Here is a 26,282-nt window from a genome sequence, read left to right as displayed (position 1 = left end):
TGAGATGGCAGTGTAACCCCATTCCCACAGCCATACGTCTTAATCGTCCATGCTCCATCAGTCCAGGGTGTCAGTTGGAATTGGCCGCTAAGTCATGAAGGCAGAGTGACACTAAGTCCGGGGAGGGCAGATGAAAAAATCCAGAGAGAACAGCCTTGAAGCATAGGAGCAGGCTGGGATGATAACTGGGTAAAACACGAAATCACGAAATCCTGGCGAAAAGGGGGGTAGAGAGGGGGGAAAAAAGGGGGAACAGCCAGGGGCGACCACAAGGCCCTCCCTCTGCCGTCCTCCAGCCTCCCTCACCCCCAGATCTCCCAGCATCCGGTCATCTGTGCCCCCACTCTCCAACCCCATGATCTCCAACAGGGGGGGTGACCAAGTCCTCTAGTGAGGGGGGCCTTCAAAATAGGCCCAGCCCCTGTCCAGCCAAGCAGTCCCAAGAAACTAGCAAGCCTCTCCCGGCCAACGCCCAAAAACGCCGTCAACCGCCCACCACCAGCTGCCGGCCCAGCATGCTCGCCCTCATCCAGCGCCCGCCGGGACCACTGCAGCATCCGCTGTTGCCATCGCTGTCTCTGCCAGGACTCCCCTCTCGATCCTGAGTCCCCAGCATCCCAGGGAACCCACAGTTTGAGGCGGAGACCACTGCATCTCCATCGACGTCGCTGGAGCTGCCGCCGCCGCCCCGACCACCGCCGACTTGAGCAGACGAAAAGGCCGCCGGTGGAACTGGCTGCTGCCTCTGCCACCTTCCCCCCGGTGCCTTCAGCCGGCCGTTTTTCCACCACCCCGATGTTCCGGAGGGCGGCAGACCCCTCTACGGGCAGGGAGGGAGCTCCCCTGGCTGGGACCGGGACCAAGCTGACCCAATTGGTCTCCAGGTCCCCGAAAAAGCCGGGAGTCACCCCATCCTCCAGACGCACCTCAAGCAGTACTGGCCATCTCGGACATGCGCAGGAGAGGAGTGGGACAAAGGAGGAGGAGACTGGACAAAGTATTATCAGGCAGCAGCGTTGGTTTGGCTAAGTGAGTGGATGCATCTTAAAAACACAAGACTATTGGCACTAGAAGGGTGGCATGCTATTCTATGGGAGGAAAAATATTTAGTCCATCAGTACTTCCGGAGGCATTATATTAGGAGAGCACTATTGGATATTTGGAAAAAACAAAAAGAAATAATTATATGGAAATTCCTAATTGGGTGTCAACATTAGAAATGTACACACATCCAAATTTGACAAAATGAGGGGGAGCTGTCACCTATAAAGATATTTTGAATGAGAAAGGAGAATTAAAAGCGAGAAATACTTTAAAGAAGAAGGAATCGAATTGGAATGGCGGGCGTATCTCCAAATTCAATCTAAATTTAGCAAAGATAAAAAGGAATGGGGCATAAAGCAAGAATCATCAGAATTAGATAAAATTTTATTTAGCAGGGAAGGCAAGATGATAAGTAAACTATATTGATATTTATTAGAACAAGATATGATTGAGGAACAGGTGAAAGAAAAGATAATTTAGTGTAAATATTTTGGGCACAATATTGATTTAGACAATTGGCAAAGTTTATGGGAAAAAAATTTAAAAATCACACTAGCAACTTCCTACAAGGAAAACCTCTATAAGATGTTCTATAGGTGGCACCTCCCCCCCCCCCAAGATTAGCACGAATAAATAAGGGGAAATCCTCGATATGCTGGAAGTGTGGAGAGACTGTTGCGAATTACTACCACATGTGGTGGGAATGCCCAAAGGCGCAAAAATTTTGGAATTTACTAAAGAACTGGCTGGAAGAAATTTTGCTAACAGATATAGAGGTCAAACCGGAATTTTTCATATTGGGAATTATAGAAAGAAAATATAAGAAAGATACAAATTATTTATTACTGCATATACTCACAGCGGCACGAATAGCTTTCGCTCAGAAATGGAAAGAGAAAGATATTCCAACTAAAGAGGAAATATTACTGAAAATCTTTAACTGCGCAGAAATGGACAGACTCATTTTGGAACTCAAGGATAAAAGTGAAACTAAGTATTACAAAATCTGGGAACAATTTTATGATTGGATAGCCAAGACAAGTGTATAGTGTTAGAACAAAAATATAGATGTTATTATAGATAAATGTATGTTTAAGAGATAAATAAATATACAGAAATAAGGGAAAAAGTATTAATATCATATCATATTATGCTTAAATAGTGAACAAAGCTTAAGAACTATATGTTTATATGAGTACTAATATTATTGTAAAGAGACGGAAGATGTTTGAAACCAGTGATGTCATATCTATGTCCAATATGTCAACTTGCAAAGCTTTCAAGTTGCCATGAGCAGGAGGGAGGGAGAACTGATGGAGCTGATTGATTTCCCTAACTGAAGCTACATTCCATAGATGCTTTCTTACCGCAATCAGTAGGAGAGTGTTGGGTTTCACAGCCAGCCAAAGTAGTTAATTGGAGAATGTGATTTATGACATGGCCAGGGAGGAGGGGAGAGACAGGGTCATAGGGGAACGTAAATCTACGTGGGATTAGTTCTAACTGCATCCAAATATTGCCAAAATGGTGCTCCTAATAAATGACTGTATTTCTTTTGAAGTTTGGCTCATGGCTCATGAATTAATTAGGGCATCTTTCGGAAACTTCACACAATGTTTTTTTAATTGTGTATTACTAATAAAAAACTTTTTTTTAAAAAAAAGGCACTGTAGAATTTTTTTTTAACTCCTTGTATTATTTCCCTAGAATTATGATTGTTTTAATTGGGATAACGGGGAAGTAATTTCCAGGCTCAATAATGGGAAAGGTTATATCAAACTAGATGAACACTAAACATAACACTGTCAATTTTCATTTTATGGATATCTAAAGTGCCTCAACTCAGAAGAATTTTCTTGCTATTTGTGCAGGATTTTTTACAAGTGTCCTTCGAAATAAGGTGCTATAAGTTCTTTAAATAATAACAGAAGATGATGATGTAAGGGTTTTTCTGAGTTCACTGCTGTACATTTAATCCTTAAAACTATTTAAATAGATTCTTTTAAATGGTGATTAAATGAGTTTGTTTTGCAGAGGCCACAGATTGTTAAAGATTATAAACAGGTACCGTACTTTAAGACTATTTCAATAATAACTTAGGTAAGGAAACCAATTTGACAACAGTTTTGGATGCTTGTAAGGCTGTGATACGAGGACATTTTATACAATACAATGCAGTAATTAAAAGGAAGATGGATGAAAAAATCCAAAATGCGTTACAAGAAATTAAATTGAAGGAGAGGGAACTCCAGAATTCACCAGAGGATTCTAACACACTTAATCAACTAAAATCATTGCAACAACAAATTTCTTCATTGACTGTTTCAGATATTGAAAAGAAACTTAAATACACGAAACAACACTTTTTTGAACATGCAAATAAATCAGGGAGATGGTTGGCACTAAGAAAACAGACAGAAAAGAATGTGATAACTAAGCTTCAAGAGGGGAATAAGACTTACATGGATAACAAAAACATTCAATGACTTTTTTGGAATTATGCCAATTTATATAAAGAACAAGAAATCTCTTTAGACACTATGGAGGATTATATATCAAGTAAAAATCTTCCTAAAAGTACAACCAAATTTTGAACAGTCCAATAACAACCTTTGAAATAATAGAAGCAATTAAAAGAGCTAAGACAGGTAAAGCTCTGGGACCAGATGACCTACTGAGTGGATTTTGCAAAATTTTTGAAGATCGAATACTTCTTCCAATGAAGGACTTAATGAATTATATTCTACAGGGGAATCCTATGCCAGACACTTGGAAGGATGCCTACATTTCTTTAAAACCCAAAGATGGACCGGATTTAACTTCTGTGAAGAATTACAGGCCAATTTCTCTCCTTAATAATGAGTATAAATTCTTTACATCTATTTTAGCTGAAAGACTTTAAAAGGTTTTACAGGATTATATACATGAAGACCAGTGTGTTTTCTTAAAAGACAACTAAAAGATAATGTAAGAGTGATTTTGAATATAATTGAATATTTACAATAACATAGTGACAAACAGGTTGCATTAATCTTTCTGGATGCAGAAAAAGCATTTGACAACTTGAGCTGGGCCTTTATATTTAAAGTAGTGGAAAAGATAGACTTTGGATTGGGCTTTATACAGGGTCTGAAGTTCATCTATACACTCCAGAAAGCTTGGATCATGGTGAATGGAGATTTTACAAAACCATGTGAAATCCAGAAGGGAACAAGACAGGGGTGTCCTTTATCCTCTTTATTATTATTATTATTATTATTTTATAATTTTATGTCATGATTTATGATTTTTTTTCTTTAACATTCATAAGTGCTTGGTGAACAGTGTATTATCTGGGTCAATATACTTTGCATACAATTCTGATAATAATATTTCCATTTAAGTATACAAAATTGTAATTTTTCAACTTCTAACATTTGTGTATATATAGTAATTATAATATGTTCTATTATATTCCAGTATACATAATACTATTTTCCCGGAACTGGAAGTGATGTCGCGACGATACCAGTCGCAGTGGAATGGAGCTCTCCGTCCCTGTGCTGGCTTCTCCCTGTTTGTGGGCTCCGAAAGGAGCCAAAGCCACCTTGTAGGGGTGGCGAAGCTAAGGAGGTTCGTCCTGTGAGGTCGCAGGAGAAATTGCAATTCTCCTGCAGAACCCCGGGGCTTTTTCTTCCCTCTATGCCATGGCAAGGAGAAGAGGCAGCCTAAGATGGCTGCCACAAAGCCAGAGACAGTTTAACAACTAAGAAGAATGCTGGAGTGGAATTGGTGAACAGTGTCTGGAACTGGGTGAGAAGAATCCTTCAACCAACAGGCGTTGGTTTTGGATAGGCATTTTAAAATGCTGGAACTATTTACATAAAAAGCTAACACCATATTTATATTTTGGAGTATTCCAGTAAAATTGGATAAAAAGGGTTAATATTGAAATCTGATTTAAGAGTGCCACCTGCTGTCAAAGGACGGTACAACATATTCTCCAAATCCTGGAAAGACTTGGCTTTTGGAGATCTAAATGTGAGAATAAGGTAAACTATTATTAAAACGACCCCTGAAAGTTTTAATACAAGACTGAACTGGCAGAAGGATTTATGAAGGTTTCACCTTTGGACTACCTAGAGGAACAGGCTGATTAATTTTGGGATATAAAGACTCTTGGACATTGGACATTGAATTTTTTGAGAAGTGGCCTTAGGTTTGAATATAAGGCTCTTGGACTATTGGACAAAAAGAAACAAAATAAACAAAAACAAGAAATAAGTGGAATTTGGGAAGAAATCACGTTGATAACTCAGAGTATTAAAGACACCTTGACAAGAAAATGTGAGGAGATAATGAACAAAATGCAGAATATAGATGAAGAGCTGGAAAGTATGACACAAAGAACAAGGAGAAACCAGGACGCCCAGGAAGAGGAAGAGGAGGCGCTAACTGAAAGAACAGCTGAAAAAATAGAACAGACAAAACAGCAAATAAAAAGAAATGACAAGGAGATAAAAATAAAAATAATAATGATTGATGAAATAAACCAAGTGTGAATTATTTTCCAAGGATCTTGCCCAATAACCACAGACACGATTAGTCTCTATTTCAAACGTATTTATTTACACCATTTCCTTCTCTCTCAGGTGCACATCTGGAGCTGGTCGGTGGATCCCTGTGCACGGCCTTATGTATGGCGAAGGCGGAGTCAAGGTAAGGAGGGGTCATGGGAAGGGCTAGGTGAGGGAGGAGGGGTCAGTCTATGCATTGATATATACATAGTTAGGCATTTACTCATAACAAATCCCCCTCTAAATGCCTAACATTTGGAGTTGATTCCGTACAAGGTATAGCCACACCTAATTTTGATGTCAGATATGTGTGCTGTCTGCTTGGTAATGGTTTGGTCAGAATGTCTGCGACTTGCTCTGAAGTTTCACAGTGTACGGCTCTGATGAAACCTACGTTCGATAACTGCCTGACGTGCTTGTGCTTGATGTCGATGTGTCTGGACCTTTGACCTACTGCGTCTGCGTTGGAAATGTCTATGGCTGCTTTATTGTCCTCGTGGATTGTTATTGGATAAACTGGTTCGGTCCATATTTCAGAGAGCAGGTCATCAAACCACACTAAATTGTTAGCTGCTTTTGACAGGCAGATGTACTCAGCCTCTGCTGTGGATGTGGCAACCAGATTCTGTTTACCGGTGTACCAATGTACCGGGCAATTATTGATGAGAAATATGTAACCAGAGGTGCTTTTTCTGCTCTTGGTATCACCTGCCCAGTCAGCGTCCGCATAGCAGGTCAGCACGGGTTCTTTAGACTTGGATGGTTCCAGACATAGGTATGCGTCTACGCTATGTTTCAGGTACTTAATTATTCGTTTTACCCCTTCCCAGTGGTATATTTTGGGTTCACTGACGTGTCTGGATAACATGTTAACTTCTAAGCTGATATCAGGCCTGGTCCAACTGGCAATATATAGGAGGGATCCAATGACGGATCTATACAGAGTGTTGTCCTTAAATGACTCCCCCTCTTCGTGCATATGTTTCAGGAAGTCCGTTTGCATGGGTGTTTCACATGGCTTAGCATCCTTCATGTTACACCTGTGTATAAGTTCTAATATTTTTTCCCTTTGTGATACCCTGAACCCATTCTCTGTTTTCTCGATTTGCACCCCTAGATATTTGTTGACTCTCCCTAGGGTCTTGAGTGTGAAGTGTTTCCCCAGTTCTTTGGCGAATTCATCGCATTTCTGCTTGTGTTGTCCTAGGTACAGGATGTCGTCTACGTAAATGAGTGCGTACTCGACTGATGTGCCCTTCCTTTTGATGCTGAAGAGGCAGAGATCTGCAGAGGTGGCGGTAAAACCCATGTCCCTGAGTGTTTTGGCTAGGCACTCATACCATCTTTTTCCCAACTGCCTTAAGCCGTACAAACTTTTGTTTAGTAACCAGGTGTCTCCCTCTTTCGCGCCTTTCCCTGGGGGTGCCCTGACATATATTTCTTTGTCTAACTTTGCATGGAGGTATGCGGTCTAAACGTCGAATTGATAGACTTCTAGGCCTAAGACGGATGCTATTACTAGGGCGCTCTTGACACTTTCTGCCCTAACTGTAGGTGAATAGGTATCCGTGTAGTCGTCTGGATACCTCTGAGCGAACCCCTGAGCTACGAGCCTAGCCTTGTAGAGGGTCTTGTTGTCTTCGAGTTCCTTAATTTTGAAAACCCATTTTGTACCTATGAGTGTTTTGTCGGCTGGGACCTTAGAAGGGGTGTACACGTTTAGTTCCCTTAAGCTAGCCATCTCCTTTTCCATAGCCTGTTCCCACCTATCTCTCTCTTCTTGTGGCAGACTAATAATTTCCTCGTATGAGTTGGGGGTCGTTCTATATGGGTGTATGGACATGACATAATCTTCAAATCTCTTCGGCATTCTATTTCTGTTGTGTCTTATGGGTCTGTTGGGTCATGTGTTGGTGTCCTGCATGTATTTGGCTTCTTTCTCTGTGACTGCATCTACCTTAATGATGGGATGGTCTTCCTTCCACCTTTTGGTGGCTATCTCACGGTGTCTCGGTTTTTGCCTTTCTTGTGTGTCTGTTTCTAATGTGGTGGGTTTGCTGTCATCCCTTAATTCGTCTGTGTCTTCCTGTCTGATGAGTGTCTCGTTGAGATGTATCTTTGACCAGTTGGTGTTCTCGTGGAACACCGCAGTTCTGGATATGATGAACCTGTGGTCCCTGTCTATGAATCTGTACCCTTTTGTACCGGTTTCATACCCCATGAACCTTAATCTCTTAGAGACCTTGTCTCCTTTTCGCCTCAGCTGTCTGGGGATATGCACATCCGCCGTGACTCCAAATATGTGCAAGTGTGTAATTTTTGGCTTTCGGTTGTACATCACCTCGTAAGATGTTTTCTCTATTACGCTGGACCAGAGCCTGTTCAGCGTATAATTTGAATAGGCGAGTGCTTCTGCCCAGAATGGCTGTCCCAACCCAGCATCCTCTAGAGCGCATCTCATCATTGTTTGTAGGACTCCATTCCGTTTTTCCGCGACTCCGTTCTGGAACGCGGAAAAAGGAGAAGTCGTGTAGTGTATTATCCTGTGCATCTTTAACCAGTTTGAGAAGTCCCTTGACAGGAACTCAGACCCCCTATCCGTCATTATTTGTCTTATTTTTGTATTGTGTTGCGTCTCCACCCTCTTGTAAAATTCCTTAAATTTTTGAAATACCTCGCTCTTATGGTTAATGGTATACACAAAGCCATAGCGGCTGTAGTCATCTACTATTGTCAGGAAATATTTCTTTTTGTATTTTATAGAGGGCTTCATGGGGCCCACAATATCCATGTGTACCAGGTGGAAGATAGAGTTGGTGGTGCGGGTGGCCTTCCTAGGTCTGGGTTTGGTCTTTAGCTTAGATGATTTACATACAGAGCACTCTAAGTAGTTTTTACAGTTTTTTATTTTCAAGTCACTGGTACATTCTGTCATTTTTTGGATGACTGGGAAGCTGGCATGGCCCAACTTTCTATGTAGCAAGTGGGCACAGTCATCGTGAATGGGTTTGCCAATCAACAATTTCCCTCTGTGTGTTGTGCTGTTTTCGGTGGGGTCATCTTTCCTGTCCCCCTCTATCTCGACTTGGGCATTGAGTTCATTCTCTGTGTTTTCTAGTTGGGTGATTACTTGGGTCTGGCTATTCCTCTTAGGATGGAGGTATGTTAGCCCTCCATCAATGACTATTTGGCCGATGCTTTCCCTGTCCTTAGTCATGTAGGCTTTTCCCTCTTTGAAGGTGGTCTCTATACCCATGTCCTTGCTGAGTTTAAGCGCTGCTAAGATATTGTAGGGTATTTCGGGTATGAGAAATACCCCCTCTATCTTGCCTATCCTGCTTATGAACGTGTTTCCTTTCCCTGTTACCAGGACTCTGTTTTGGTTGGCCACCTTAATGTGGTAGTTTTCCTCTGTAAATGAAGTCAGTATCTTCCTGTCATGGGTTGTGTGATTGGTGGCTCCCGAATCAATGAGCCACGCTTCTCCCTCTCTTGTTTGTGGGTGTGGGTGTGTGTTTTCCCCGATCCCATACATGGATCCTGATCGGCTCTCCCTAGAGCTGTCCCTATTCCCCCTTCTGTCCCTTGGGTTGGGGGAGTCTCTACGCCTATATCTGTTTTCTGATGGGGATCTATCGGGGAGTCCTGGCTTCCTGCCTCCCCTTTTGCTGTGGTAGGTGTGGTCCCTTCCCCTCGAGTTTTTGGACAATCCCGTTTATAGTGGTTCTTGGAACCACAGATAATACACTCCGGGTAGTCTTGGTTCCTGGTTTGGAACTCAACCCTCTTCGTGGGCTTGCAGTCCCTGCGGCTGATGGAGCGGTCCCTCCTTAAGCTGTCTTCTGCTATTATTCTGTTTGTCAGTGATTCAAGTGTGAGGTGGCCTAGGCTTATGCTGTCCAGCTGCATTATGAAGTTATCCCAGCTGGAGTCCAGGGAATTAATGACAATGCTCTTCATACTCTCCTCTGATATGTCCTCCCCCCTCTGTATCAACTCAGCCCTTGTGGCATTTAGGTTTAGTATATGTTCATCCATGGGAATCCCTGCTTTATGCCTGGCAGAATGGAATTCCCTGGATATCTTGGCTGTGGTGGCAGCGCTTTTACTGTAGAACAAGTTGAACATTTTTTGCTGTATTTCAGACACAGTCAGGTAATGGCTAAGGCTGGGGTATATGCCTGGTGAAATGCTTGCTATGACTATATAGTAAGCCCTGGGGTGTAAGCAGTCTGTTTCTAAAGTCCAAGGTTTAGTGGGGGGGGGTCATCAATTAAAAACAACATATTCTCCCTTAAAAATAAAACCTGGAGTTGATGATTCCACTGCATAAGGTTTGATCCATCTAACTTAAGAATGGGAAAGTTAGTTGGTAAATTTGTTGAGCTGTGTGGTGAATTACTCACAGTCTGTTGCTGTCCATGGTATCTCAGGTGAGGGAACTCACAATATGGCTTGGGGATGCAGTTTGCGACTCTGTATAGACTTGTATTTATGTTCTCTCCTTCTCTTCTTACAGGAGCCAATTGAGCATGCGCGAAGCCTATTTCGCGCCTGTAGTCGGTGGGTGAGTAGCTTGCGGTTGCTGCTCTTAGGCCTCGGCCTAGGCCTACAGTTGGGGGTCCGGACTCACCCCTGGGGTCCCCGGCGTCGTCCCTGGAGGCAGGCATCCATCGATGGGCGGCTGGATCCCTGCTGGAAGCTGGAGAAAGGTGAGGAGATGAGGAGGTCGTAAGTGGAGGACTTCTGGAATTCGGCAGCGCGACGGCGGTGGCGGTGGTGGCAGTAGCGGCGGTGGCGGTAGCGGCGGCGGAGGTGAGAGGTCCCGATCCTTGGTCGCTGGTCCCTGGGCGTGTGGGGAAGCCCGGCGGAGGTAGCATGGAGGGTGAGTAGCTGGCATGGCCTCCTTCCCTCGGGTCTCGTGTGGTCAGTGCTGCGGGTGCTGGGTTCGAGTCCTGCCATCGGCATGTCTCGAGCGCAATCAGTGCCCTGTGGTCGTCCTCGTGGAGGGTGGCCCTCGGGTGGAGGATCTGGGGGGGTGTATCGTCATCGATGGCCCCCCTGTAGTCCCCTCGGCTCACGGTTGTCTCCCTGCGGTTAGTGGCTGGTGCGAGGGGGTTGCGTGCAGGGCCTATGGCGGCTGCTGGGGTCTCGGGTGTCTTTCTGGCTTCGAGCTCGGCAGGCGAGCTCCAGATGCCTTGGTATGTCCCTTCTGGGACATTTCTGGTTGTTCCCCCATTTGTTTGGGGGTTTCTTTCATTTCGCGCCATTGAATTTGAATCCTGGCTCCCCATTGGTTGGTGGCCATCCCAAGATGGCCGCCGGGAGCATGGCGCAAAACTGGAATCGTTTAGGTCCTGGGTCCCTGCCAGGGGGTATCTTTCTCTTACCGGTCTGGCAGTCTCGTAGTCCTGTTCCTGGGGGCTCATCGCTGCTCCGTGGTCATCTAGCAGGTCCCGGAGTTTCGCGAGGAGCTCCCTCTTGCTGATGGAGGCCTCCATCATTTTCTGTATGGTCTCTTTCAGTTCATCTCTCTCGGGCAACTCGTTCCTGGCGTGCCTGGCTGCTTTTTCTCTTGGCCTCATGCTTCTGTTGGTCTGGTCCAGGTCTCCCACCTCCATGGCAGTTGGAATCCTGGCTGTGGCTCCTTCGGATTCCTGCAGCTCTGCCATTAGTCTGGTGATGGACCTCGTGTTCATCCTTCCTTCCATCTTTAGTGTTATTCCTGGTTATTGGGCACAACCATCCTCTGCTACCATCTTGTGAATTATTTTCCAAGGATCTTGCCCAATAACCACAGACACGATTAGTCTCTATTTCAAACGTATTTTTTTACACCATTTCCTTCTCTCTCAGGTGCACATCTGGAGCTGGTTGGTGGATCCCTGTGCACGGCCTTATGTATGGCGAAGGCAGAGTCAAGGTAAGGAGGGGTCATGGGAAGGGCTAGGTGAGGGAGGAGGGGTCAGTCTATGCATTGATATATACATAGTTAGGCATTTACTCATAACACCAAGGGGAGAGTATTTTAAGGGAAATTAAACTGGAACTGGAACTGCAGGAAGCTTTTTTGGGGAGAGAGATAGGGGCAAGAGTAGACAACTTGAAAATCAGATAATGGAACAGGGTAGAGAAGGGAGAAATGTTTAAGAGGATTGGCCAAGAAGTAGAAGCAGATAGAGATAAAGATCCAAGAGAGGAATATGGGAGACAAGCTAAGAAATGAATAATTAAAACTTTAAAGTGGACGAGAGATGATGGATAAAAAAGGGAACATTTCCTAAAAACAATAGTGATATAAATTAAAATAGGGTTGGAAGTTAGAGAAAGGGGGATTAATGGAATATATATATATTTCCATTACAAGGTGAAGTAATAACAAAAAGGGAACTTAGAATTTTAATGATGGTAATTTTGAATATGTTTGAATAATATGGTGATGGGTATAAAAATAACATATTGAAATATTGAACAATAAATGGAAGATTATAACTTAACATAAATATGTGTATTATTAGTAGAACTATATAAGTTTGTCAAGTGTAACAAATGTGATTACCAACATTCTATTTGTAGTAAAAGGAATGATATTTAGAATTTGATTGGCATAAAAATAACATACTGAAATATTGAGCAATTTAATAATGAAAGATTACAATTTAATAAAAACGTGTATTATTATTAGAATTATATAACTTGTCAAATGTAAATATGATGAATATTATTTTATTTGTATTAAAATGTGATTAGAAAGGGAATATTTTTAAACATAACAGTGGCATTATTAAAAATTAGAAAGGGGATAAACAATGGACGATTATAATTCAATATAAATGTGTGTATTACTATTAGAACTATATAAATCTGTTAAATACAACAAATATGATTATTAATATTTTATTTGTAGTAAAAGGAGTGACATTTAGAATATGGAGATTGGCATAAAAATAACATACTGAAATATCAAATAATCAAATAACGAAAGATTACAATTCAACAAAATATGCGTATTATTACCAAAACTATGTAAGATTGTCAACTGTATTAAATATGAAGAATATTGTTTTATTTGTACTAAAATGTAAGACACTCCACACTGTTCACACAACGATGTGTTTGTAAATTTAAAAAAAAAAACTTGGAAAAAAATACTATTTTCCCAATTTCTATTTTCTACTTCTTTTTTCTAACACTTAATGAAATAACCACCATGTTAAAAATATATTCTATATCTATCCATCATCTCTTGCCCATTTCAGAATTTCAACTCTTATTAACTTTTTGGTGAATCTTTCCTGCTTCTCCTCTGGTATCTTGTAACTCCTTTTATCATGTTTATTTAATCTAAATATTTCCTCTGCCACAGTATCTATCTCTTGAATCTCTAGAGCACCCATCCACAGTTCCCCCATTTTGAGGAGATCTTTCTCTTTATTCTCTTTTCTGTTTTGAATTTTTTTTAAATATTCTATTTGTTCCATGTTAGAGATTATTGCTCCCCTTCATGGATTACCTTGTCGTGGCGAAGGGGCTTGCATAGCTCAATGAAGCTATGAGCTATGCCATGCAAAGCCACCCAATATGGCTTCCAAAACTGACAAGGTGATCCACTGGACAAGGAAATGGCAACCCACTCCAGTATCTTTGCCATGAAAGCCCCATGGACAGTACCAAAAGGAAAAAAGATATGACATCGACATCTTAGGAATGGGTGAATTTAATTCAGATGACCATCAGGTATACTACTGCAGGCAAGAATCTCTCAGAAAAAATGGAGTAGCCTTCATAATCAGTAAAAGAGTAGGAAAAGCAATACTGGGAAACAATCCCCAAAATGACAGAATGATCTCAGTTCGAATCCAAGGCAAACCATTCAATATCATAGTAATCCAAGTCTATGCCCCAACCACTGGTGCTGAAGAGGATGTAATTGACTGGTTCTATGAAGCCCTACAGCACCTTATAGAATTAACACAAAAAAATGATGTCCTTATCATCATGGGGGATTGGAATGCTAAAGTAGGAAGCCAAAAGATAACCAGAATAACAGGCAAGTTTGGCCTTGGAGTACAAAATGAAGCAGGGCACAGGGTGATAGAATTCTGTCAAGATAATACAATGGTCATAGCAAACACTCTTTTCCAACAACCCAAGAGACAACTCTACACATGGACATCACCAGACGGTCAACACAGAAATCAGATTGACTATATGCTCTGCAGCCAAAGATGGAGAAGCTCTATACAGTTGAAGCGGGAAAACCCACTTTCCCAAATACAGGAGACAAGACCACAGAAGTTGGAGAACACAGGTTTATTTGCTAGCAAAGGTTCGGAGCATTCACATGTCAGATTCCGAACCCTGGGCTACGCCCAAGGTGTACCTTTTATACATTTTGCAATTCTAGCCACGCCAGAGGCGTTACGCTTCTGACTCTATTTCCATATATGGGTACACCGTCTGTTACTTTCCGTGAACACTTCTGGTAATATGTTTCTTAATATAAGTTCGTTACAGGGATGATATAGAACATAGGTCATTAAGCTCATCAGTACATTTAACAAGTTCCTTATTTCTGTTCCTTGTACTTTCCTGAGGTTTGCAACATAACTTCTGCTCCAACGTCAGTACCTCAGAAAACAATATAATACTGTGCATGATACAATACTGAGATTAATATGATTTATAGTATAAGACCCTCCTGTCTCAAAGTCAGTAAAAACAAGACCAGGAGCTGACTGTGGCTCAGATCATGAGCTTCTTGTTGCAAAATTTAGGCTTAAATTGAAGAAAGTAGGGAAAAGCACTAGGCCACTCAGGTATGAACTAAATCATATCCCTGATGAATATACAGTAGAGGTGACAAATAGATTTAAGGAATTAGATCTGATAGACAGAGTGCCTGAAGAACTATGGACGGAGGTTCTCAACATTGTATAAGAGGTAGCAACTAAAACCATCCCAAAGAAAAAGAAAGCAAAATGGTTGTCTGAGGAAGCTTTGCAAATAGCTGAGAAAAGAAGGGAAGCAAAAGGCAAGGGAGAAAGAGAAAGATACACCCAGTTGAATGCAGAATTCCAGAGAATAGCTAGAAGAGATAAGAATGCATTCTTAAATGAACAGTGCAAAGAAATAGAAGAAAACAATAGAATAGGGAGGATCAGAGATCTCTTCAAGAAAATTGGAGATATGAAGGGAACGTTTCATGCATAGATGGGCATGATAAAGGACCAAAATGGCACAGACCTAACAGAGGCAGAAGAGATTTATTTTATTTATTTATTTTATTGTCATATTTATATGCTGCCCTTCTCCCGAAGGACTCGTGGCAGCTCACAAAATAAGCAATCCAACAATAAATAGAATTAAAATGGTACAATCCAATTTAAAACCCCAAATCCCCAGATTAAAATACATGGCAGATCAGGGAATTTGCTGAAAAAGCCATGTCTTTAGGTCGGCAAGGAAGGTGCAGAGGTCAGGGGCCATCCAGAGCCCAGTGGGTAAACCATTCCAGAGGGTCAGTGTGGCCACAGAGAACGCCCTCATCCTGGGGGCCACCAGCCGACACTGTCTGGCCGAAGGGACCCAGAGGAGGGCAGTCCTATGTGAGCGCACTGGGCGGTGGGAGGCCAGTAGAAGGTGGTCCTGCAAATACCCTGGGCCCATGCCATGAAGGGCTTTATAGGTGAGCCCCAGCACCTTGAAGCGGATCCAGAGGACCACCGGCAACCAGTGCAGCTCGCGCAACAATGGTGTTATATGGGAGTACCGGGAAGCACCCTGAAGAAGCCACTGAGACTACCCACGCAGCCGCATTCTGGACCAGTTGGAGCCTCTGGGTGCACCCCAAGGGCAGCCCCATGTAGAGGGCATTGCAGTAATCCAGCCGAGAAATAATGAGAGCATGAGTGACCGTACAAAGGGCATCCCTGTCTATGAAAGGGTGCAACTGGCGCACCAGGCGAACCTGTGCAAAAGCCCCCCTTGTCACGGCCGTCAGATGGTCCGCCAAGGACAGCCGTGAATCAAGGAGGACGCCAAGGTTACAAACCCTTTCCGAGGGAGCCAGGCACTCCCCTCCCATCAGAAGCGATGGGGAAGCTAGATCATGGGATGCCGGCATCCACAGCCACTCTGTCTTGGAGGGGTTCAGTCTGAGCCTGTTCCTACCCATCCAGACCCGCACCGCCTCTAGGCACTTAGACATCATGGAAAGGGCATCCCTGGGTTGATCCGGGGTGGAGATGTAAAGTTGAGTATCATCAGCGTACTGATGATATCTCAAAGGGATCGTAAAGAATTTGTATGTGCTGAATATGGATAAAACTATAAGAATTACAACACTCAATGTCAAAGGTTTGGGGGCAGTAGTGAAAAGGAGGAGAATCGAACAATTGTTAAACAAGGAAAGATCTGACATAATTTTTTTGCAGAAAACTCACCAGGATAAGGAGGGAGTAAATGAAGTGCGTTTGAAGTGGTCACTCCATTATGAAAAGTCACTGGGGACTTAAAAAAAAAAATGGGGTGGCCATACTGATTTCTAAAAGAACTGGATTTATTATGGAGAGTATAAAAAAAGATGGGCATGGTAGATTTATTATGATTAAAGGTCAAATTATTATGATTAAAGGTCAGACAGAGCCTTGGTAGTACAGTGGTCTAAAGCACCCTGTTATTAAGACCAGCTGCCTGCAATTACTGCAGGTTCGAATCTCGCCAGGCTCAAGGTTGACTCAGCCTTCCATCCTTTCTAAGGTAGGTAAATTGAGGACCCAGTTGTGGGGGCAATTTTAATTTAATTTAATTTAATTTCCAATTTATATACCGCCCTTCTCCCTGAGGACTCAGGGCGGTGTACAGCCAAGATAAAAAACATAGAATACAAATATTAAAACATTTAAAAATATATATAAATTTTGGCCCGAAAGTTAAGAATCACAAACTAATTAAAAGAATCTAAAAATTTCTTCTAAGCCAACCCGGCTTGCTGAAAAAGATAGGTTTTCAGGGAACGACGGAAGGCATTGAGGTCATGGATTCTTCTTATCTCTGGGGGCAGCTGATTCCAGAGGGTAGGTGCCCCCACAGAGAAGGCCCTCCCCCTGGGGGTCACCAGCCTACATTGTTTGGCTGATGGCACCCTGAGGAGGCCCTCTCTGTGGGAGCGCACGGGTCGATGGGAGGTCGTCGGTAGCAGCAGGCGGTCTCGGAGATAGCTAGGCCCTATGCCATGGAGCGCTTTAAAGGTGATAACCAACACCTTGAAGCGCACCTGGAAGACCACCGGGAGCCAGTGCAGCTCGCGCAGGAGCGGTGTTACATGGGAGCGCCATGTTGCTCCCATCACTACCCGCGCTGCTGCATTCTGGACCAGCTGGAGCCTCCGGGTGCTCTTCAAGGGGAGCCCCATGTAGAGAGCGTTGCAGTAGTCAAGGCGAGAGGTGACGAGGGCGTGAGTGACTGTGCACAAGGAATCCCGATCAAGAAAGGGCCGCAACTGGCGAATCAGGCGAACCTGATAAAAGGTCCCCCTGGTAACAGCCGTTAGATGTTCCTCCAAAGACAGCTGCCTATCCAGGAGGACTCCCAGATTGCGAGCCCTTTCAGTGGGGGCCAAAGACTCGCCCCCAATAGTCAGCAATGGAGTCAACTGACTATATCGGGATGCCGGGAGCCACAGCCACTCAGTCTTGGAAGGGTTGAGCCTGAGCCTGTTCCTCCCCATCCAGATCCGCACAGCCTCCAGGCACTGGGACATCACTTCAAGGGCATCGTTGGGGTGGCCTGGGGTGGAGATGTACAGCTGGGTGTCATCAGCGTACTGGTGGTATCTCACCCCAAAGCCACGGATGATCTCGCCCAGCGGCTTCACATAAATGTTGAACAGAAGGGGCGAGAGGACCGATCCCTGCGGCACTCCACAAATGAGAGGCCTTGAGGTCGACCTCTGCCCCCCTGCCAACACAAACTGCGACCGGTCGGAGAGAAAGGAGGAGAACCACCACAACACAGTGCCTCCCACCCCCAACTCTTCCAGCCGGTGCAGCATGATACCATGGTCGATGGTATCAAAAGCCGCTGAGAGATCTAATAGGACCAGAACAGAGGAATAACCCCTGTCCCGAGCCCTCCAGAGATCATCCACCAACGCGACCAATGCCGTTTCCGTGCTGTGCCCAGACCTGAAACCCGACTGGAATGGATCTAGATAGGATGTTTCCTCCAGGAATTGCGGAAACTGTTGCGCGACCACACACTCAACAACCTTCGCAATGAAGCGGAGGTTGGAAACAGGACGATAGTTGGCCAATATTGCTGGATCCAGGGACGGCTTCTTGAGGAGAGGCCTCACCACCGCCTCTTTCAGGGCAGCGGGGAAGTGACCCTCACTCAACGAAGCATTAATGACGCCCTGGAGCCAGCCTCGTGTAACCTCCCGGGAAGCCAGTACCAACCAGGAGGGACACGGGTCCAGTAAACATGTGGCCGCACTAAGTCTCCCCAAAATCCTGTCCACATCATCGGGAGTCACAGCATCAAACTCCTCCCAGATAACATTCTCAAGACTGTTCCTTGTCACCCTGCCCTGATCTACCCAGTCAAAGTCCAGATCCCCCCGGATCTGAGCGATTTTGTCATACAGGTATTGTCCGAAATCCTCCGCCCTGCCTTCTAAGGGATCCTCCCGCACTCCCAGATGGAGCAGGGCGCGGGTCACCCTAAACAGGGCGGCCGGACGATTCCCTGATGACGCAATAGAGGCGGAAAAGTAGTTAGACTTTGCCGTCTTTATCGCCACTAGGTAGGCCTTAATATGCGACCTTACCAGTGTTCGATCAGATTCAGCGAGACTGGCCCTCCAACCGCTCTCCAGGCGTCTTTTCCGGTGCTTCATTTCCCTCAGCTCCTCAGTAAACCAAGGAGCCGCACGGGATCAGCATCGGGTCAGAGGCCGCAAAGGCACAACTCGGTCCAAGGCCCCACCAGCCGCCCGATCCCAGGCGGCTACCAGGTCCTCGGCCGAGTCATGTGCTAGATCCTCAGGAAATGGCCCAAGCTCCGTCTGGAACCTATCAGGATCCATCAGGCGCCTGGGGCGGATCCATCTAATTGGGTCCGCCTCCCTGCGGCGAGGGGTCGCGGTTCGAAGATCTAGGCGAAGGAGTGAGTGGTCAGTCCATGACAAGGGTTCCATGTCTATATCCCCTATAACAAGACCACTCAACCACTGGCCAGAGACAAAAATCAGATCCAGAGTGTGACCTCCCCTGTGAGTAGGGCCATGAACTAACTGGGTCAGGTCCAGGGCCGTCATGGAAGCCATGAACTCCCGAGCCACCTCAGACGTTTCACCAATGGATGGCAAGTTGAAATCACCCATGACTAAAAGCCTGGGTGTATCTACTGCCACCGTGGCTATCACGTCGAGTAGCTCAGGTAGGGCTGTTGCCACGTGGCAGGGAGCCAGGTACGTAAGCAACAAGCCCATCTGAACCCCACGGCCCCACCTCACAAGGAGGGACTCACATCCGGCTATCTGAGGCACAGTGGTCTCCCTCGGACCCAGATCCTCGTTAATAATAACCGCCACCCCCCCCGCCCCTCCCCTGTGCCCTCGGCTGATGGAATGCTCTGAAGCCTGGTGGGCACATTTCAACCAGAGGGACGCCACCCTCCGGGCCCAACCAGGTCTCCGTAATACCCGCCAGGTCCGCTCCTCCCTCTTGTATAAGATCGTGAATGAGGGGGGCCTTGTTGACCACGGACCTGGCATTGCACAGCATCAGCCGAAGGCCCAGCTCCTGAGTATCTAAGCCACCTAGTATCCGAGCAGAGCCTTGGGGACCGGGGCAAGCAATTGCTCTCAGACAGCAAGTGCGAGCCCCCAACACCTGATGTGGTCCCCTGCTCCCGCCATATCTGCCCCTCCCATTCACCGTGCCGATGGTACAGCCCTCATAGATATCGTCCCCCATCCCTTTCCCAATCCCTCGTCCAGTGCCCCCCGGATCGTTACCCTGTGCCGGGCACGGCTCTGACCCTGGTGGATTTCCCCCCCCCATCCGCCATAGTCGTCTTCCCAATATCTTTAAAAGAATAATTACAACCCCCCCCCCAGAACCCCTTAAAATCTTTAAAAATTTCCCTAAAAAACCCCATAAATTCTTCCTTGCTCCATGCCATCTCTCCGGACTCCAAAGTCCGTCATCGAGATAGGCCCTCGATAATGTGGGGGGCCAAATCTGTGAGAGGGGAGAATCTCGCAGGACAAGGAGTTCCGACACTGAATACATATAGCCATCAGGGGAAACAGTCCAAGGGTGGGGGACCGTTGATGTTATAAGCGTAGGGAAAGTTCCAGTCCATGGTCAGGCTGCCAAGCTCCACTGTCCTCTCACGACAGTGGCTAAGGAGGTGCATATCATTCGACCCCAAAAGTTTCCAGGGCGGCCGTCTCTCACCAGGCCAATCCATGGAGACTTTGATAGAAAGCTCAAGGGTGAGGATAGCCATATTCCGCCTCCTCAGGCCTCATGTCCATAGAACCAGTATCCCTCCTGGGATTAGCAGCATCAGGGAATCCAATATCCAGCTCAAAGGAGGTTTAAGTTCGTAAATGTTCGTCAAAGAAGTTCTACATGGTAGGGAATCCAGACAGGCCAGATGGAAGTGGGGAAAAATTAGGAGTAGTTCAGCAGGCCAAGATGGATGGGAAGCTATGATCGTAATAGGCCAATAGGCCAAAACTCAGTCCGAAGGAAGGAGGGGGGGGGATTCAAACCGCATAAGTTTGTAGTCATTTTCTGGCCCCAATAACCCTCAACCTTCCATTCTGGTGGGTGAAGCTCCCCTATTTCATCCCCCCCCATCCAGCTCACCCTGGGGGGGGGGTCTCTGGGTCTCCCTGGAGGTAACCCTTCCCTCAAGGGTCGTATACTCTCCAGTCACCCCAAAATCAGATCTAAAACCACTGCTGAAAAGTCCTGGGCCGTCTGTTTGGAAGTCTGTAGGCCCTTGGGAGCCGCCCCAACCTTAGGCGCCCCCGTCACGACCACCGCCGCGGCCTCCGCAGTCCCCACCGCCATCGTCGCCATCGGCCCTCCCACGGACGTCCCCAGCCGCCCCCTGCCTCCAAGATCCACCTCGAGGCATCCAGGGGCGTGGGGAACCTCCGTAGGGGCCTCACAACGCCGATGTCGTCCAGGAGCTGCCGCCGCCGCTGCCATAACCACCCGCGACCGCCGCCGGCGGTGCCGCTCCCCTGCAGGCCGCAGACCGCCATCCCCCACCGCCGTCCTGACGTCATCCCCCTCAGCGCTGGGATGGTCCGGGGAGCCGACAAAGCTCCCAACGAGCTCCTCAGATGTTGCTTCGCCCGGGCGGGGGGTCATAGATGTTCGAAATGACCCCCCTGAGCCCCCCCAAGCCGAGGCATCGCCCCCAAGAAGCCGAGACTCAGCGTCGGAGCGCCATCTTGGGCATGCGCAGAACCATAATCCCATAATAATAAGATGACTTTGTATAAATATACAAAAGGATGAAGGCTATTGCTTAGCACATTGTAAGCCACCCTGAGTCTCCGGAGAAGGGCGGCATATAAATCAAATTAAAAAAAAAAATTGAAAGTACAAAATATACGTTGGTTAATTTTTATGCCCCAAATGTGGGACATAGAGAATTTTTTTTAGAATTGTTTAAAGTAATAGAAGAATTTAAAGAAGGACATGTCATTTTAGGTGGAGATTTTAATATGGTTATGAATAATAGATTGAATAGGACCAATCCCACAAGTGCTGAAAGGAGGAATAATATCACCATTTTAAATAAATTAATAAAAGAAAAAGATTATGTGGATGGGTGGCATTTTCTTAAAGGTGGGGAGCCCGGTTTCACATATTATTCCCCAACCTATAAATCCTATTCTAGAATTGATTATGTTTTCGTTTCTAGGGATATGGCAACTAAGTTGTGTAGAATGGAAGTGGGAGTAATTAAAGTAACAGATCATGCGGTGGTTAGTTTAGACTTTATGGTAAAAAAAGACTATAGAGAAGCGGTTAGATGGAAGGTGACTACAAGGATTCTTAAAAATGAGAAAGTGGTTGAGAAAATGCAATCAGAATTGTGGGAAATTAATGAAAAAGGAGAAATAGCAACGAGAATGGTGTGGGACACCATGAAGGCGGTGACATGGGGAATATGTATTAGGGAAGCCTGTAGTGTTAAAAGGCAAGAAACTGCATTACGGGAAAAATTAGAGGAACAGATTAAGAAATTGGAAAAAGAGTACTGGCACACAAGAAATAAACAGAAATTAATAGAATTACAAGCTAAAAAAAAAGAATTAGAGAATAAAAATTTAGAGGAAGTTCAGAATAATTTAATATACATGAAAAGAGAATTTTTTGAAAATAGCAATAAAAATACTAAGATGCTTGCCAGGCTCACACAAAAGGAGAAAGCTAAAAATTCAATAGGTATAGTGAAAGATAAATTGGGGAATTATTGTAGTACAATGAAAGGAAAGTTAAAAATATTCCAGGAATTTTATCAACAGTTGTACAAGGGCAAGGAGGTTAAGAAGGATAGAATGGAAGCTTATATTGGGAAATATATAAAAAGGGGTGTGGAAACGGAGCATAAAGAATTAATGGAAAGGAGTATATTGCAAAGGGAAATTGCAGAAGTAATTGAAAGTTTAAAGGTGGGTAAATCACCTGGGGTAGACGGATTAGGAACAGAATTCTATAAAACATTTAAAACATTATTAGTACCGAAATTATTAAAGCTGTATAATGCAATATTAGAAGGGGAAAAGATTCCAGAATCATGGGAACAGTCGTTAATAATATTAATATTTAAGCCAGATAAGGATCCGATGCTTCCTGACTCGTACAGACCAATATCATTAATAAATCAAGATGCAAAAATTTTTTCAACTATTTTAGCAAGAAGAATGAATAATTTTATAGGTAATTATATAAGGGAAGATCAATGTGGATTTGTAATGGGCCGTTAAATGCATAATTTGGTTGGAAGAGTGTTAAATGTAATTCACGAGATCAAAAATCTAAAGCTTAAAGCAGGGATATTAGCGTTAGATATCTTTAAGGCCTTCGATTGTGTGAGCTGACAAGCATTAAAGATGGTAATAGACAGAATGGGGTTTGGAAATAAATTTAAAGGTGTAATAGATCAATTATATTCTCGGAACTCTGCCTTAGTGGTAGTGAATGATGGAGTTACAGACAAGATACAACTCGCCAGAGGAACAAGGCAAGGGTGCCCACTCTCACCTGTCCTATTTGTATTGGTTATGGAACTATTGGCCAATGCATTAAGAGATGACGGGGAGATAGAAGGGATAGGTAAAATAAAACTAAATATGTTTGCTGATGATACATTGTTAACAGTTAAGAATATAGTGGATAAAATGGAAAGAATTGGATGGCATCTAAAAGAATTTGAAGAAATAACTGGATTAAGAATAAATTGGTCAAAATCTGAGTTGATGCTGTTTAATTACACTAAAATTAAAGTGTGGGGGCACCTACCGTCTGGAATGAGCTCCCCCCGGAGATACGGAGGATCCCGGATCTGCGCACCTTCCGCCGCGCTGTGAAGACCTTTTTATTCCAACAGGCGGGCTTGGCCTAATCTCTTCCCTTTTAAATATGTAAATTTTAATCTGTTTTTAAATTATTGGGGTGTTTTAATCTGTCTGGGCCAAAATAATTTAATTTGATTTTATCTGGTTTTTTAAATTTTTTATGTCTATGTTATTTTATTGTTTGGCTGTTCACCGCCCTGAGTCCTTCGGGAGTAGGGCGGTATACAAATCGAATAAATAATAATAATAATAAATAATAAAAGGGAAGAGAAGGATTGGGAAGGGAAGCAAAGCAAAATGAGAATTAAAGATCATATTAAATACCTGGGAGTTAGAATTACAAAAAATTTGGAGAAGTTAGAAAAGGAAAATCTAGGCAGCTTAAAGAAGGAGATTTTGGAAAGTTTGAATAAATATAAAAGGTTGAATTTATCATGGTTTGGAAGAATTGCCTTAGTAAAAATGAAGATTTTAGCAAAGATCAATTTTGCTTTTAGGATGCTACCAATAAAAATATCAGAATTAGAGTTAAAGAGTAGGCAGAATATACTGAACAACTATTGTAATGGGAATAAGAAAGTGAGGATAAATAAAAATAAGTGGTATCTAAGCCAAAAAAAAGGGGGGGTTAGGACTCCCAAATATTAAATTATATTAGTTTGGGCAGCTAAGAATAAATACAGGATAAACCATATAGATGTTGAAACTGCATATCTGCATGCACCATTACAACATACAATCTATATGAAGAAGCCACTAGGTTTGAATACTGATGGGAAGACTGATTGCTGGAGACTGAAGAAAAGTCTTTATGGCTTAAAGTAATCAGGTTACGAGTGGAACAAATGTATTGTTAATGAGTTAGTTGCTATGGGTTTTGTAGCTAGTATAGCTGAGCCATGTTTATTTAAGAAAGAGAAAGATGGTTTAATTTCTTTATTGCTGCTATTTACTGATGATATAGCACTTATAACAAAATATGAAAACGAAGCAACCGAAATTGTTTCTATGTTGCAAAAGAAGTTCAGAATTAGGAATTTGGGAGAAATTAAGCATTATCTAGGTCTTGATATAGTTAAAACTAGTAAAGGTTACAAAGTTTTGCAAGCCAAGAAAATTAGCCAATTACTAAAACATTACAATATGGAACTCTGTAAGTCTGCTAAAACACCAATGAGTCAGGATTTTAAACATAGTAATATTCAAAGTCCTGTATTCGATAAGGAAATATATCAATCCTTAATAGGCAGTCTATCATATTTGAGTAATTGGTCTAGGCCAGATATATCTTATAGTGTGAACCAACTGGCTAGATATAATGCTGAACCTACTGAACAGCACTGGCAAGCTGCTAAGCGAATACTTACGTATCTGAAGCAAACAATTTATTATTCGTTATATTTGGAGCCTAGTAGTGACCTAGTTCTAACGGCATATGCTGATGCAAGTTTTGCAACTGATCTACTTACTCGTAAATCAAAATCAGGTATAGTGGTAATGTTGGGTAATGTTTTGATAGGATGGAAATCTATTAGGCAAAAGAGTATTAGTTTATCAACTATGGAAGCCGAATTTTCATGTTTATCCTTGATGTGTACTGAATTGATATATTATAAACAATTGTTAATTGATATAGGATTAAATGTGAATGATCCGTTTATAGTGTATGAAGATAATCAATCTGCAATCAATATGGCTACTAATTTAGCTGTAAAAACACGGTCTAAGCATACTGATTTGCGATATTTAAATGTTAGACAGTGTGTAAAAAGTAAATTGATTCAGTTAGAGTACTGTATGACTGAACACAATATTGCAGATCATTTCACCAAGGCTCAGGGTGCAGTTAAGCACAAAGAGTGTTGTGAAAACTATGGTTTAAGAATGTAAGGTATTATGTATTGTCCTACCCAAAGAGGAGAATGTTAGGAAATGATTTTACCTAACTTGTTGGGTTGGCAATATATAAACCATCATTGTAGCTTTAAGACTGCTGTATTGCTGTATTGCATCATACTGTGTCCTGATTGGTTAGCTCTGTAGCCAATGTCCTTAAGAGGGAGCTAGAAACATGGTTTGTTTCTCTTTGCTGATCTTTGATCTTTGCTGTGTTTTGCTACTGTTTGCAAATACAGAAGGACTGATTATTGTGTATGACTACGACGACTGGTAAGAAGACTTTGTTATTGGATTATCCCTGGACTATTGCTTTACTATCTACTGCTTTATCTGTGTATGACCTGGACTGTTTATTGGACTGTGCCTTATTACTATTTCCTGAAAGTAAACACAACTCAGTGTATCTGTGTGTTGGCTGTGTTATTTCGTAACTACTCTCAATCGCTTTCATGTGCACACCCTTGCTACTCAAGGGTTGCTCTGCAAATTACTTAACAAGAGGGTTGGAGCTAGAGAAAGGGGGATTAATGAAATATATATTTTTAAGGTGAATTAAAAATCCCTCCTCGTCATTGGGATCAGCCATGATCCGCGCAGGCTGCTGGCGGGCCACAACAACCATATTCTATTATCCTCTGATTAAAATGTACAACATTCTCATGTAACAGAAGCATAATAGTATCTGGAACAGAGGTCACTGATATTATATGGGTTAGGCACTCAGAGGTGGTATTCAACAGGTTCTGACCAGTTCTGGAGAACTGGTAGTGTAAATTTTGAGTAGTTCGGAGAACCGGTAAATACCACCTCTGACTGGCCCCGCCCACATCTCTACCTCCCGAGTCCCAGCTGATCGGGAGGAAATGGGGATTTTGTAGTAACCTTCCCCTGGAGTGGGGAGGGAATGGAGATTTTACAGTATCCTTCCCCTGCCACGCCCACCAAGCCATGCCCACCAAGCCAAGCCAAGCCAAGCCACGCCCACCAAGCCACGCCCACAGAACCAGTAGTAAATTTTTTTGAATCCCACCACTGTAGGCACTCCTTAACACTACTTAAAATGGTTCTAATCATTTCTGCCCAAATACCCAAACCAAGGATGTAATATGTTTAATACACTCAGTGGAAAGGCAATAGCAAGTTTTTTTGCAAGGAAAAGATTTTTT

Source organism: Pituophis catenifer, unplaced genomic scaffold, assembly GCF_029215685.1.
Source record: "Pituophis catenifer annectens isolate HBS135680 unplaced genomic scaffold, rPitCat1.0.hap2 SCAF_5, whole genome shotgun sequence".
NCBI lineage: Eukaryota > Metazoa > Chordata > Lepidosauria > Squamata > Colubridae > Pituophis > Pituophis catenifer.
This window is presented reverse-complemented; position numbering follows the sequence as displayed.